The sequence below is a fragment of the Dermochelys coriacea genome, chromosome 2, assembly GCF_009764565.3.
Source record: "Dermochelys coriacea isolate rDerCor1 chromosome 2, rDerCor1.pri.v4, whole genome shotgun sequence".
Lineage (NCBI taxonomy): Eukaryota > Metazoa > Chordata > Testudines > Dermochelyidae > Dermochelys > Dermochelys coriacea.
In genome coordinates, this window is record NC_050069.1 from 69,291,458 (window position 1) to 69,304,958 (window position 13,501).

General features: G+C 41.3%; 1 protein-coding gene across 5 annotated transcripts in view; it reads left to right on the top strand.

The window, feature by feature from the left end:
* Window positions 1-13,501, top strand: part of PLAG1 (PLAG1 zinc finger) — a 57,011-nt gene that overhangs the window by 28,884 nt on the left and 14,626 nt on the right. The window contains exon 2 of one of the 5 annotated variants that reach the window (XM_043507841.1): window positions 10,896-10,969. The exons of the other annotated variants lie outside the window; for them this stretch is intronic. The gene's annotated coding sequence lies outside the window, so the exon portion shown is untranslated. The remainder of the gene's footprint in view (window positions 1-10,895; window positions 10,970-13,501) is intronic. 5 annotated transcript variants of the gene reach the window in all.

A 13,501-nucleotide genomic window follows, 5' to 3' on the forward strand; every position in this document is an offset into this window, starting at 1 on the left:
GTGTGCTTTTACCTTTATATTATACAGATTTCACTGGGGGAGACCAGCTTTTCTCAAATTGGGGATATTGACCCAAAAGGGAGTTGCAGGAGGGTCATAAGGTTATTTTTGGGGCGGGGGGTTGCCACCCTTACTTCTGCACTACCTTCAGAGCTGGGTGGCTGGAGAGCGGTGGCTGTTGGCCTGGCACCCAGCTCTGAAGGCACTGCCCCTCCAGCAGCAGTGCAGAAGTAAGGGTGGCAATACCATACCATGCCATCCTTCTGCGCTGCTGCCTTCAGAGCTGGGCCGCCAGAAAGTGGTGGCTGTTGACTGCGAGCCCAGCTCTGCAGGCAGCAGTGCAGAAGGAAGGGTGGCAATACCATACTATGCCATCCTTACTTCTGCGCTGCTGCTGGCAGTGGCTTTCCCTTCGGAGCTGGGTTCCCAGCCAGCAGCCATCACTTTCTAGCTGCCTAGCTCTGAAGGCAGAGCCGTCGCCAGCAGCAGCACAGAAGGGTAGCAGTACCGCCAAGCCCCCCGCCCCCCCCCCAAAACCTTGCCACCTCCCCACAACTCCTTTTTGGATCAGGTCCCCTCCAATTACACCATGAAATCTGATTTAAATATCTGAAATCTTGAAATTAATGATCTTTTAAATCCTATGACCGTGAAATTGATCAAAATGGGCTGTGAATTTGGTAGGACCCTACCTATAGCAGACACCTGCAATTGCAGGGAAAGTCCTGCTCATCCCCAGGCTGGAACATACTGAGGGCAGACAGAATCTTCAGGGAATTCAGATCTTAAAATCTAAGGCATCTCTACTGAGCGTCGGTGAACTGTAACTTTTGAAAGGCTTATAACTAGATTAAATTGGGCATATTTCCAGGGGGTGGTATTGCATTACATCACTGGTGCAAAGACCATGCCCTGTCAAATTTCAAGTCCCTACACCAAAGTATAGGTACGCTAAGAGCACTTCAAAGAAAAGGCACCAGAATTTTTTAACATTTTTTCCATAGCCTTGTTCTTGGAAATGGCTGAACTGTTTTAGCTGAAATTGGCCATGCCGGGTGTATGCCTCAGGCTTAATTTTTTGGAAGATTTCAACCATATAGTTTCCCAATTATAAGAAACTGAAAATAGGGTCTTATAATGGGAAGTGCCAGGCAACCTTAATAAGCCTATAATAGAATGGGTTAATATTTCTGAGCCTGTGGCAGGTGGAATCAATATTACTGAGTGAAATCCTGTATAAGACAGGAAAGAATTATTCTCCTGCTTTTAGTTAAGGTTTGTTAACAAGCCATTTTGTCAGGGCTTATCAGTCCACTTAGGAGCCAAGATGAAGCGTAGTGCATTTCACACCATTGTTCTTTATTGGATTGATTAAAGACCGGGTTGTCTTATAATAGGAAATTTTTAAAAATCAAAACAGTTTTCTTTGAATTTTGAGACCTAATATGGTTTGATAACATTGGTGTCTGAGATGGCCACATGTTGGAATCCCTTTGCCATCCATTTCATGCACCTCAGGCTGGCTACTGTTAGTCCACTTCACTTGGGAAGACTGCCAACTACCCATTCCCATCTCCTGCAGCCTTAATATGTGTGGAGACCACCAGTGGAGTGCATTCTTCTCATCACACCCACCGGCATGAGAGAGGCTTCCAATGACAGTCGTCCACACCCCTGCAGAGCACCTTCACTTTTTCACCATCCCAAGCTTGTGAGGAGGTTACCAGCAGATTTATTCCCAGTATGGCACATCAGTTTGCATGAGGATGCTGTTAGTGGGTTGCTTCCATTTGGCAGTGAAATGTCCAGTGAGATCAAGGTGTTAAATGAACCATTCTGAGTGCTACATTTGACACCATGTCCCTTTCATTTTAGAAACATAAGGTTAAAATGTTAATATACTGATTCTCAAAGGTCTATTAAGATAGATAAAAGTTTTCAATTGATGTTCATTTCGAATGATAGGCTGCAGATGATTCTTCAGAAAAACTATCGGCACAAATAGAACATAAAACATTTTCCAGGCATAACTAAATTACATATTCTCAGTGTAAAAATCTTTCATTGCTTAAGTCAGGAATTTGTGTCTTTTGGCTGTAAAGCTTCAGTTTTATTTCCAGCTGTAGGCTAATTTAAAATACAATAGTACTGTTTTGTTTTGTTTTTTAAAAATTATCATGCAAAAATGTTTGTCTTGAATCAGAGACAATGCAAATAGGTTTGTAATTATGCATAAAGGCTCTGTTTTAGAACAAACTGGGTCTTTACAAGATTTTTGTGGTAGGTAACTTTTTTTGTTAACCTTTGGGTTTTTTAACTAAAAATATTTCTTTTTCAGATTGTTCATTATGCCTTTTCTCGTGTTGGATATTGTTTGAGTGTTATAAATAAGCAGTTCTAAATGTCTTAATTTCTGAATTTTTTGTATTTATTTCAGTGAGACTTTGTCAGTTTGAGAAAGATGTGTACTGATTAGCAGATTGCCATCAGGCTGAGACTTTAGTAACGTTTAGCCTCAAGGTGTTTATTTTTGAGAACTTAGTTTTTTTGTAGCTAGAGTCCTAATCAACTGTAGATATGGAGTATAATTTTACTTGATTGATGTAATAACTATGAATATGATAAAAGAAAAATATTTTTCAAACTTCTAGTTTAAGTAGATAGAAAAGATGGGGAGTATTAGGGTGGTGGTTTTCAGGATCAGTGAAGTTCAGGAATTATAACTGGTGAGTTCCCTGACTCACTTCTCTGCTACCATGTTTTTTGTGAATGGAGAAAGTGCTGGCTTTTTAACAATGTGCTGTCCCTGGTTCTTGACTTGGAGCTCCATCTCTTCTATTGCTCTGGTTACTAGATATTTGACCAACTCCAAACATCACCCATCCCTTTGGCTCCTGGAAGGAACAAGGACCTTTCTCTTTTCTCCACTTGCTGTACACTTTTAACTGCTATAGGAAATTCTTCCACTTTCCCAGCCTCTGTTTTTGGGTCGTCTTTGCCTGTGAATAACTCTAGCATGTCTGCTGTGGTTTGCAGAAGCAACATGAAATTGAAGTGACTGACAGTTTCACTAACACCTACGCTTTCTGTAACAGCTTGGCTAGACTATGAGCAGCAGTAAAGGCACTGACCTAATTTGTTTTCAGACTGAAGAAGACACTACTGCATCTTTTTACGTTTGGTTCATGTTTTGGAAGGTTTTCTTCAACTAGATATCATTTTTTTTAAATGAAAGCGTAATGCCTTTGAGAATTCCCTTTATTGAGATCCATGCTCTGTAGTTGCCTGCCTTTGGTGTAGAAGCTTGGAAGTTTTTGGTCCTTTCTTACAGCCTTAGGAGCAGCAAGCTGGAACTGAGGACTGTCCATTGCTTTATCTCTTAGGCATCTCTTAAGTTTTCTAGGCATAGCATTTGATGTAGGTGGTTTGTCATTTTTTGTTTTTTTTTTTATTTTAAACAACATACACTTTGTGCTGATGTGGACTTAGTTTGGCCCTGTTGGTTAGCTCTCAGCAGCTGGGATGTCCACTGCTAAGATCAGTGCATGATATGAAGCTATAATGTTAGTGACAGGTGAACCAATCCAGTGCTTGATCTGTTGTGGTGAGGGATATAATCCCTATAGGTCAGGGGTCTCAAACTCAATTTACCTTAGGGCCAATGCCAGTCCTCAAATCCTCCCCACAGGCCAATAATGTCACTGAAGATGGTGTTCGCACCACCTTCCAGCCCGTTTTGCTTCCCACCCTTTTCCCTCACTCTCTTGGCCTCATGCCATCCCAGCTGACTCTGCCCGGTTACAAGTGACGCTGCCTCTATGGCTGACTCTGCCCAGCAACTAGTGATGGTACCTCTGTCCCTCTCTCCCAGCCAATGGGAGCTGTGTGGGGCGGCGCCTGCAGCAGGCAGCGTGGCTGCATGGATCTCTCCTCCGCCGGCAACAGGAGGGATAGGGAACTGCTTGCAGGGAGCCGAGCTGCCTGGGATGAATGACACGTTGCCAAGTACAACCCCTGGGAGTGTCCTAGGAGCAGCAGGATGGAGCAACCTTGTGGGGAGGGGCATGTGAATCTCTCCTGCCTGCTCCCCTCCCACCCCCACTTTGGCTGGCAACCTCGAGGGCCAGATGAAAAAACTTTTAAAAAGTTTCCGCGGGCCGCAGTGGGGAGGTTCTTCGGCCACAGATGGCCCGTGACCCGGGACTTTGAGACTCCTGCTATAGGTCCTTACAACTCCCCAAACATAGATGCCTCAAAAGCCCTTGTTTGAGGAAGCTTTAAAGATTCCTTCATTCCAGTCCTGTGTTAAGCGCTTGATGTGATCAACATAAAGGGCTGAAGAGTCTAAGAGCAGGTCTACACTTAAAATGCTGCTTAAAACGTGGTACAGCTGCAGCACTTCAGTGAAGATTTTGTTTTGCCAGTGGGAGAGCTTCTTTAATCCACCTCCCAGAGAGGCTGTAGCTATGTCGATGGGAGACACCCTCCCGTCGTCAGAGCACTGTCTACACCAGGGGTTAGATTGGTATAACTGCATTGCTCGGAGGTGTGGATTTTTCACACTCCTGAGAGACGTCGTTATACCAATGTAAGTTTGTAGTGTAGATGTGGCCTAAGTCCTAGTTGGCTAGCTGTAGTGCTGATTGGTGAGGTCAGTGCAAAGGGATTTGTTGATGTCTAAGTAGCAGTTGAAGTGGAGAGGTGAGTTGATGATGAGCAGCTTCATGCTGAAGTCCAATACTGGTGATCAGAAGGTCTGTACTGAGGCTGCCTCAGCATGGACTTTTGCAAAGAGAGCTATGACATAGGATGTGGAATCAGCCTCTTTGGCTTTGTTGCCATTCTGAGAACAGAGGATCCAGTGATCATCTGTGCTATATCTGTCAGTGCTGGATTGTTCCACAGTATTAAAAAAAACCAAAACCAATCCATTAGTATGGGAGATGTCACGGTATTGCTCTCCTTGGCCTCAACCATTCTTGAGGCCTCGGTGTCAGCCTTCAGTATTGGCTTCTTTGGCATTGATATTTCCTTCTGGTCTTGTCCCAGAGATGGTGGAGCAACAATCTCCTTAATATAAGGAGATATAATATAAATATCTGGCTCTTATCTTCCTCATCTTCTGTTACTCTGAACAGGGAACCTTCTGCAATCCAAACTTTGACTGTGGACCTTTGACTGAAGGAAGACTAGATTTTGTGTCGAGAACGGCCTGGGTGATAGACACTGAAGATCTTTCTAGGGCAGTGGTTCCCCAACTTGTTCCGCCGCTTATGCAGGGAAAGCCCCTGGCGGGCCGGGCCAGTTTGCCGCGTCCGCAGGTTTGGCCGATTGCAGTTCGCTGCTCCAGGTCAATGGAAGCGGCTGCCAGTACGTCCCTCAGCCTGTGCCACTTCCAGCTGCTTCCTATTGGCCTGGAGCAGTGAACTGCGGCCACTGGGCACCGTGATTGGCCGAACCTGCGGACATGGCAGATAAACAAACCGTCCCAGCCCGCAAGGGACTTTTCCTGCACAAGCGGCAGGACAAGTTTGGGAACCACTGTTCTAGGGTCCTTTACTACCTGGAGATGCCAGGTGTAGCTTATGCCTCCTGACTTGCTCTCTCTGGTCAGGATGATGGTCTGTATTCTGGCCTTGCAACAGACCCACGTAACTGCCTAGCAATCTTCTGACTCGGGGATGGGGGAGGGTCTCTGTTTTTCATCTCCCTTATCAACAGGGAATGCTGTCGATATTGGTCAATGTGAGCACAATAATCCTGAGGTCAAAAGCTAAGATAATGGCCTCCTGAGAAATCACAAAAGAGACTTCAGCCAGTTTCTCATCACTGAAAGAGGTTTCTTCCACCAGATGTCTTTCCAGATGTTTTCTTCCCTAGGCTCTGATCAGATTTATGGGATTCTGAAGATGAGAGTGGTGCAGTGCAAGAGATTTCTGAGTGTTCTCCACCTTTAGCATCCAGGATGAGATGCAACTTCTCCATCTGAGGCTGTCAGAAGCTTCAAGGAGGAGATCTTGGGAAAGCTTTCAAAGGTGCTTGATCTAGAGTCTCACAGTAACCTAGGACAATTTAGGCAGGTGGCCATTCCAAATAATGGAAGCATCTTAGAACCTGCAGAGTATTTTTGGCTAAATTTTGCTGAAGTCATATCTACTTCCAAGAGGACAGACCTTATCTATTCTATCCCCGACTGGGGCTTTGAATATGCCATTCACATCCTATACTTGGATCCCTGGTTGTGCCTGATGCATCAGTTTGCCATGAACTTTCATTGGCATCCCTGCCTCTTAAGAACAGATATGCCATATACTTTGATTTTCTGGGATGGAAAAAAGGCTTGATTTGTTCAGTTCCTCTCCTCATGTAGCTAACTAGCAGGGGTAATTGGCCAAATATAACTTATTGCCCTGGGATAAATTCCTGTAATTGGTGGAGCACCTTTCTAAAGAGACCAGGAGAGAGGCAATGACTAAAGTTGCTGAAGGCTGATAAGTCACAAAATATGCACTGTAATGCCTTTACAATGTGTTGGATGCAGATCCTAGGTTTTTAGTGACCGCTACTGTAACCATGAGACTATATTTGTGACTGATGGATTCTGGGGTCTCATTTAAGAGAGAGGCCTCTCTGAAGGACCTTCCATTTGAGGGCCCATATGCACAATGAGAAGACAAACCATTCAGAAAGGCAACCTTGAGACGTGTTTGTTTTCCTCCTATAAACACTGAACTTTTTATTCCATTTCCTTCTGATAACTAGAATGAGGAGTACTTGTGGCACCTTAGCGACTAACAAATTTATTTGGGCATAAGCTTTCGTGGGCTAAAACCCACGAACTCATCGGATGCATGCAATGGAAAATACAGTAGGAAGATGTATATACACAGAGAACATGAAAAAATGGGTGCCATACCAACTATGAGACTAATCAATTAAGGTGGGCTAGTATCAGCAGGAGAAAAAAACCTTTTGTAGTGATAATCAGGATGGCCCATTTCCAACTGTTGACAAAAAGGTGTGAGTACAGTAGGGGAAAAAATTAGCATGGGGAAATAGTTTTTACTTTGTGTAATGACCCATCCACTCCCACTCTTTATTTAAGCCTAATTTAATGGTGTCCAGTTTGCAAATTAATTCCAATTCAGCAGTCTCTCGTTGGAGTCTGTTTTTGAAGCTTTTTTGTAGGAGTATTGTGACTTTTAGGTCTGTAATTGAGTGACCAGAGAGGTTGAAGTGTTCTCCGACTGGTTTGTGAATGTTATGATTCTTGACGTCTGATTTGTGTCCATTTATTCTTTTACATAGAGACTGACCGGTTTGGCCAATGTACATGGCAGAGGGGCATTGCTGGCACATGATGGCCTATATCACATTGGTAGATGTGCAGGTGAACAAGCCTCTGATGGTGTGGCTGATGTGATTAGGTCCTCTGATGGTGTCCCTTGAATAGATATGTGGACGGAGTTAGCAACAGACTTTGTTGCAGACTTATCTCTGCCTCTGTTTTGCATGCATCCATTTATAAGATTGGGTTTTTTCCACAATAGTTATGGATGTTTTGTATGGTAATTGGTTTGTGTTGGTGAAAGGAATTTAACTGGATTGAAGATTGGTATCTGTAGGGGACAGAATTAAGTTTGCAACGTGTGGTCTGTATGTATGCAACGTGTGTATGATAGTTGTGGTAATGGTAACGTATCTATGGTTGAAGGAGAAGAGGGTATGTACTTTTAGGCTTAAATTTTCTTTGCTTCAGAACAAAAGTATTTTGTATTAATTTTCTAGGTGGTTTTAATAGCTAGGTAGACCTGTGTGGGGCAGAAATGCAGTGCTGATGGAGAATATTTTATCCAGAAATCTGTGTATTCTTCTAACTGTCATTGCTTGTTTCTGGACCCCTTCTATTTCTGATGTTTGTTTTTGAGATGGAGTAACAATAACTGGATAGTATTACAAGCAAGGCTGCATTATAGATTTCTATATAGACTTATTTTGTTCACAATCTTTGTACCTTTTAACATTGATTGTTCTTCTGGGTGCCACTGAATATTGAACATATGTTTTAACTGAGCTGTCCACAATGGCACCCTGGAGTTTTTTCCTCTGACTGGCTAAAGTTAATATAGAACTCCTCAATGGATATAAGAATAGTTCAGATTATTTCTTTCCTTGCATTTTATCAACACTGAATTTCATCTGCCATTTTGCCACCTATTCAGTTAATTTTGTTAAGTCCCTCTGCATTTCTTTACAGTATTCTCTAATCTTAATCAATTTTATTATCTGCAAAAACATTCACTTCATTATGTATTGTCCTACAATTGTCCACTCAAGAATTTCTTTTGCCTTCCATCCCTAGTACTGATCACTGTTGGCCAGGATATGGGTCTAGGTGGACCACTGGTCTAATTCAGTTTGCCATTTCCTATATTCATTTAATTACAGTTGCTTAAAAAAGGCTGCACTCTTGATAGTTATCACATAAGCATGAAGAGTGTGCATGATCCAAGCTCTCATGCCCTCCCCTTCACCTCCCTCCCCCTGACTGTTCCATAAGGATAAGATGGTTCTGTGCAACTCTAAGTGTTTTTAGTAAGCAATTTATCTATATTTTCACCAATCTTCATTCAATTTTGGAAGAAGGTAGTTTGCATTGTTCGGATGCTAGAAGAATTCTCAGTTATTACTTGGACAGGAGTAAGTCTTCTGTAAAGCACGTGCGTTGTTCATAGCCTACAGGGATACATCTAGAGGGCAGAGAGTTTCCACTGAAAGATTAAATAGATGAGATTATGTATACATCTTTGTTGTCATCTGGCAGGTATCCCAGTGCCTGAGGTCTTAAAACATATTCAACTATATCCAAGGCAGATTCAACTGCATGTCTCAAAAGAGACTCCAGGGAGATACGAGGCTGCTACTTGGAGTTCCATGCATACATTTACACGGTATTACTCCATCGATTTGGCTTGTAGATATTATATGACCCAGGAATTCTGACTGGTGTTTCATCTAGTCCAGCATCCTGTCTTGATAGTGGCCAGTCCCAGATGCTTCAGAGGAAGATGCAAGAAACCCTGCAATAGGCTGTTACGGGATAACCTTCCCAAGGGAAAGTTCCCTCCCTACCCACGTTTATTTGGTTTATGCCCTGAAGCATGAGAGTTTGCCCTTCTAAAAAACTTGATTTTTAAAACAATCCTTGCTGTTATAATTCTGGAGAGTCTAGTTATCTATGTAAATGTCCAATCTTTTTTTTAATCCTGCTAAGCTTTTGATCTTAATGATATCTTGTGGTAATAAAACTCACAGGCTAATTTTGTTTAATGTGAACAAGTTTGGTTTTTTTTATTTTAAATTTGATGAATTTAAATTTCATTGAGTGACTCTTTGGTTTTGGCATGAGAGAGGGTGATGTGAGTACCCTCTCTATACCATTAATTATTTTGCGTACTATTATGTCTCTTAGCTAATATAAACAGTCCCAGTCTTTTCAGTCTCTTAACATGAACGTATTTCCATGCATCTCCTCATTCTCATTGCTTGGCTTTCTGTCTCTTCTATTTCTGCTAGAGCCTGTTGGAGATAGGGTGACTATAAATGCACACCGTATTTCAGGTGAAGGCACACCTCTGATTTATATAAAAGCATTAAAATTTCAGTGTTCATCCCAGTGTTATAAAAGCTAATAGCAAAATAAACCAAAACAAAACAAATAGTAGTTGATGTACAAGTGGATTCTAGCATTGGAAATAGGCTTTTGCAATTCAAGATTGCGGGATATTGCATTGACTCTCCATTCTCCCTGTGGTGGGAAACTTTGAGGTGGGTACCGGTGCCATGGCTACTGATGAACAGTAAAGATTTTGTAATAGCTGAAATAGGTAGCAGTGTCACATTAGGAGCCCATGGTTCCTGATTCAGGCTTCAGCAGGAATGGATTCCTAACAAGGATGCAGACTGGATGCAACTCCTCAGGAAAGGGCAGGGAGCCAGCATCTACTGTGTGCCATGCAGCACATCTTAATGATGGCTCCCTGTGCTCAATCAGGGAGGGATTTAGGAGGTGGGGCTGTGGCAGGGACTAGTGGATCTGTTAATATATGTGGATTCCTCCACTAGCCCCCTTCCCAACTTGGTGGAACAGAGGAAGCACAGCAGGGAGCTGTGGCTACTATAGCCCTCAATCTGCAACGGTAGTCATGAAGTGGATCCAAAAGTCTGGGAGTGGGAGTGATTCTACTTCCTTCACCTCCTACATACCTTTTCCATAGCACAATTCATTTATTCAGGTTGCATGCTGAAATGAAGGCTTTTCCCAAAGAAAGAAATGCTGCATGAAAAATATCCCTCATTTGTCTTTATTTAAAACTCACATTTGTTTTCTCTTCTGAATACAGCAGTGCAGTATCTTAAGTATTCCCACGCACATCAGACGCACTAGGGCAACTGGTAGCTTGTTTTTTGTTTCTTCACAAACTTCAAAATGGGTGCACAGATGATATAACTAGTAGCTAAAGAGGGTGGTGGTTGCTTGAAAATAGGGATGATGGTTTACTTATGTGTTTGACTGAATTGAGCCAAAATTTTACTGTATTCTGAGTTGTTTCAAGTCCAGAGAGGCTTGCTGATACCAGCTTTGTGGTTTGTTCACCTTTTAAAAGGCAGTTTTGCATGCAACAGAAACCTGATCCTCTTTACAAACCCAACCTATTTTATCCCCATTCAAACCACGAAAGTTTAATAGAAAAAATAAACTATTAATCGAATATTACTTGAGATTTAAAGCAACAAAAGCCATGAGAACTCTTTCAAAATGGGGGGTAAAGGGGGGGGTTGTCCTAAGTGTGCTGAATCTTTAGTTATGCTCTCCTAAGGTTTCTGTATTTTAGCTCATAGGGTCACTTGATATACTCAGCCAGCATCAGAGCTCCAGCAGTAGTAGCAATGGCCATCTTGAATAAATGTAAGTGAAAAATTTTCTTTAATATAAATCATCAATTTTCTATAAAGTTATTTCCTTTTTGGGTAGAATAGCAGGTTCTTGGAGAGTGGAGTGTTTTTAGGACATTTGCTGCTGCATAGCAACTGAAAAATTTAGACACGCACGCACCCTTTCTACCCCAGTGTTCTACCGGGAATAGCTTCAGTGAGAAAACAAATTTAAATACAAGGCTATAATAAGCTATTCTGCAAATCCTGCCCCAGTTTGCACCCCATGCAGTCATAGGCCATGTCTGCACTATGGGGGCACAGCTTCGGCGACATAGCTATGCTGCCATAGCCCCGTAGGGTAGATGCAGACTACAGCAATGGAAGGGGTTTTTCCCTTGCTGTAGAAACTCCACTTTCCAAAGGGCCAGTAGCTAGGTCAGCAGAACCATTCTTCTATCAGCCTAGCTGTGTCTACACCAGGCTGTGTGTTGGCATAGCTACAGCACTCTGAATGGGCATAGCTACAGTGCTCAGGGGTGTGGATTTTTCACACCTCTGCGCATTGTAGCTACATCAGTGTAAGTTTTAAGTGTACACCAAGCCTTAGTGAAGTCAGAGAGGTACTCAACTGCCATCTGACATAGGGCAAAACTGGGCCCTCAATACACTTTTTTGACTGTTGTATTTATATGTATCATGTACATTCAATACATGTGATGTAAAACTAATTTCTGTTTTGATAGCGTTATTTCGGTCACTTGTGAATTGTACACTTGTCCCAAATCTATGGCAACTTTTTCTGTAGCAATCTGTCTAACTCTCCCATGTAGGGCATTGTACTGTGCTTGCCCTGTTCAGTACTACTAGTTAGCATTTATATAGTACTTTGTGCTCATTAAATAGCTAATCGTCACATTGTCCCTGTTAGGCAAGAAGGTAAATATTATCCCCATTTTACAGCTGCAGAAATTGAGACAGAAAGATGACGTGACTTGCACACATGTTGAATCTTTGGCAGAGTTGCAATTAGAATTCAAGACTTTCTCATTCCAAATCCCATGCTTGATTTTTTTCAGACCATGCTACTTAAAAACTGGCCCTGCCTTTTGGCATCCTGCTAGCTTTTCCAGCACAGCCAATTCCTTTGTGCTGCCTGCATAGCAGACTTTCAAAGTGAAACTGCTAAACTCGTTGATACGTTCTACTTTTCAGCACATGGTGTGAATGCAGCTCAAATGAACGGAGAGAAGTGAAATGACTGGGAGCTGCATTTTTCCATGCAATTCCAACTCTGGTGCCTCTAGAACAGACATGTCAGTTGTGCTAAATTATTTAATAAAAACAAAACAAAGCAAAAAAAATAACACTGTTGCCATATGCCATAAAGTGTATGAATGAAAGATTAGCATGAATTCATCAATTTCATTTTCACTTTCTACCAATGGACTAGAACCTGACAACTAAAATGTCAGTTGACTTTACTGATTGCTGAAAGCATTCAGCACCAGGTCAGGAGTATAGAATCCCTTCACAAGAAGTAAAAATTTATTGCTAAACTATTATACCACTTTGCCTTGCTCTGCAACCTAATTATACTTGTTAAACAGTAAACTTCAAAGATACAGGTACATAAAACTTCTTTTGAAATTAATAGCTTAAGGCTATTAGAATCTGAAGAGATTTTGAGAAGATTGTATTACACTTTGTGAAAGATAAATGGAAAATGATATCAATTGCATAAATGAATTTGATTCTGATATTACTACTGTGCACTCTGGTTATGTTAATTCATGCATATACAAAATTCATCATTGCCTATCATTTGTTCTATATGTAAAGTGACATTTTCATACATATAAATAACATTTTGCTACTGCAGTAGCTAAGAGTTTCTTTGCCTTTGTTAGAGAATTAAAGTTCCACCATATTAAACATGAATTTGTGCGAATTATTTTTATTTTGATCTTGAAATATAAAAATCTACCTGTATACAGGCTTAAGGCACATTAACAGTAGTTCAGTTTACAACTCCAAAATTGTTTTCACCATGGTATGCAAAGTTCTCAGAAAAGCATCCATGTGGTGCCAGAGAAATCCTAGAAACAAATAAACAAAACCACACAACACGCTGCAGGGATCAAATTGGTTTACCCTAATCAACTCATATTTTTTTTAATGCAGTATATAACTTGGGCTATCTAGTAACCCAAACTGAGCTCTGAAGATTTCAAATTATCTAGGTCCATTTTAAACATTGAAATCTCTGTGTGCTTTCAATATTATGGCTTTTTAAATAATAACATATTAGATCATGGTAAAGTTTGGTAAGTTCATTTCTTACATGTCCACAAACTAACTAAGATATACATAGCAAAATGTTTGTTCTTTGTGTTCAGAAAAGGTGATGTACACCATTGTGCTAGTATTCATTGTTACGTTGCTATAACATAGTGTAAAAATGAGTTATTTTCTAATATTAAAAAAATGGTGCTCTGTAGTTTAACAAGCTTAATATCTTTTTTAAACTTGCCAATACTTTTATGGCTAGGATAGAAAACTTTAA